The following is a 2,606-nucleotide window of genomic DNA, read 5'->3' as shown; positions in this document are numbered from 1 at the left end:
AACATCGGCACCCCACAGGGATGTGTGAAAAAACAAAAAACAAACAAACAAAAAAAAACACTGGCATTAAAAGGTATTAATACGCAAAAGTTCACGGACAACACTGCAGTGATAGGTTGCATCCCTGGCGGGGATGAAGCAGCCTACAGGAGGGGGTGGCCGGTCTGGTGTCTTCTTGTTGTATTTTTATTTGCTCCCCTCATTTGCTGCTTTAAAGTGCCTTAGAGTTGTGATTTTACTGCCTATTTAGATTTGTGTTATTGCTCATCTACTTTATATATATTTCACTTGCATTGTGTGGCATTCATGTGGACGGAAAAGTAAGAATTTCATTGTACAGGGAAACACGTTTCCTAATTGTGCATATGACAAACACTTTGACCTTGACCTCTTGTGGATAAGGTTACATTATTCATGTGGATGTATCAAGCTTTATTAAACCTTTTAACCTACCTATCACTTGCTGTCTGGTGTTTGCTCCTGAGACGAGTTTTCAATCTAACCAATGACAGGTTATGTTCAGAAGGTTAAAAAAATAAAACTGGACTCAGATAAAACCATGGTATCCTATGATGTCATGTAACTCTTCACATGCATTCAGACCTCTGAGGCAGTCAAGAATGTAAGAAAATGACTACTACTACTACTACAAGACAGTACTCTATCCAACAGAGCCAACCTTACCCCAGGTTGCATACTGTAAGTGCTGTGCTTGAATTCCATCCCCTATTTAAAAAACAATAGGGTCCTATACAGACAGAAACATGAGTGTGCCATGGGTCCAGTATTTCCAATTATGGCCTATCTCTGCGTGGCTGAAGTAGAGAGCAGAGCCCTGAGCTCCTTCACTGGGACCACGCAGCCACTGGTTTAGATACATGAATGACACCTAGGTCAAAATTAAAATAAAGGAAGTGGAAGTGAAGGCTTCCATTTCAAAACCCATCAGTGCAGTGGGCAGCAACATCACTTTCTCTTTGAATGTGTTTCAGAGGATATAGTCTGGTCTTCCTGGACTGTGTTGCATATCAAATAAAACAGAAACATCAACACTGTAATATACTGGGTATCCACACAGATCAATATTTACTTTGATTCTCAGCACCCAGCTGCCATAACAGGGCTTTGTCAAAAACCACATAAAGCTCAAGTTAAAATCCATTTAACACTCTTGTGGCAGAAGCTTGTCTACAATAAGGTTAAAACACCCAGACATAATCAGAAAATGAATTCAGTGCAGTATGGAATGCAAAGACTTGTTCATTGGAGAAACAAAACAACCACTTCCCAAGCACATAGCAAAACACAGAAGAGCCAGCCCCTCAGCACACCAGCATCTGAAGGACAATGGGCCTCATCTTCCTGGTGTGTCCCGCCCCATTGGCACTATTTGGCCCCTGTCGGTGACTTTTCAGCCAATTTGACATTGGCACATTGGGCCTCGTTAGTGAAAAAGAGACCACTCTGATTGGCTGTTCGGCTTACTGAATCAATGCATGAGAACATAACAGTTCGGGAAAACCCCTCCTCACTGTCGCTGTAATATCCATGATTTCACCCATTTAGTACAGTTTCTACTTGTTTTTCACCTCCACAACCTTCTTTCTTTTTCCACAATCAAAAGACCAAGGGCAGAGGACAACAGACTAGAAGCAGCTATAAACAGCTGTGTTGAACCAGAAGGTATTTCTGTCATGCAGGTGTAGAACATATGTGGTTGGCCGTTGGCTGTAGTCTGCGTGGTGTGTTGAACTGTCACTTTTTCAGCCCGACTGGCCCAGACAAAACCGACATGAGGTGATGCAAAGGTTAGGCTTCATCGCTTTCATGACATTGGCACATTGGGCATTGGTGTGTCTCTGCCCTTAAATGCAGTCCTGACATCTCTCCCCAGGCGGTTTAACATCAGTTCACACCTTGACTCATGTCCCCAACAAAACATGATGTCCAGGTGGGACCTCAAAGGCCCTAAAGGTGTCAGTAACTGAGATTATAAAGGACTCCCCATCAGTCACTTTGACCTGAAGAAGACTTTGGGATGAGAGGAAAAATCTGGCAAAAGTCTAATAGCACTTTTGACAGCACCATAACTGGGAATACTGATATTCTCCACAGAAGGAAATGTCACTGAGATGCAACAGTGGCACTTACACACAACTGAAAAAATGAGAAAAGGCAGATTTTTCAATATACTAGAAACAAATACACCTGGGTCTTTCTGTAGTATTGAGTAGGTTGCCCACCCTGATACTCTTACAGCCACTTGTTGCTCCCAACTTTATGCAGTATTAAATTCCATAACACAGTTTATAAGTTATGCCAGATGGAATAGTAGAACCTCGAATAATGATGTCAAAATGCAGTCTTATGCTATTACAACATAAACACTTAAGAAATTTATTATGGAAGAGACACAGGACACACCAAACCTGTGAGTCACAGCTAGAAAAAAAACATGTGGTATTTTCAGAAATTAGAATTTACACATGCTGCTTCTCATAAAAACCAACTCACTGTTTATGTTCAAAAATGGAAAATCCATCTCTTATCTTCTCTCATCCTTCAAAGGCCTCCCTTTGTCACTGCCCACAGCTGTGCCCACATTA

General features: G+C 41.6%; 1 protein-coding gene across 1 annotated transcript in view; it reads right to left on the bottom strand.

The window, feature by feature from the left end:
- Positions 1-2,606, bottom strand: part of atp6v0a1b (ATPase H+ transporting V0 subunit a1b) — a 41,008-nt gene that overhangs the window by 734 nt on the left and 37,668 nt on the right. The gene's annotated exons all lie outside the window — the stretch shown is intronic.

The sequence above is a fragment of the Monopterus albus genome, unplaced genomic scaffold (genome assembly GCF_001952655.1).
Source record: "Monopterus albus unplaced genomic scaffold, M_albus_1.0 scaffold117.1, whole genome shotgun sequence".
NCBI lineage: Eukaryota > Metazoa > Chordata > Actinopteri > Synbranchiformes > Synbranchidae > Monopterus > Monopterus albus.
This window is presented reverse-complemented; position numbering and strand designations above follow the sequence as displayed.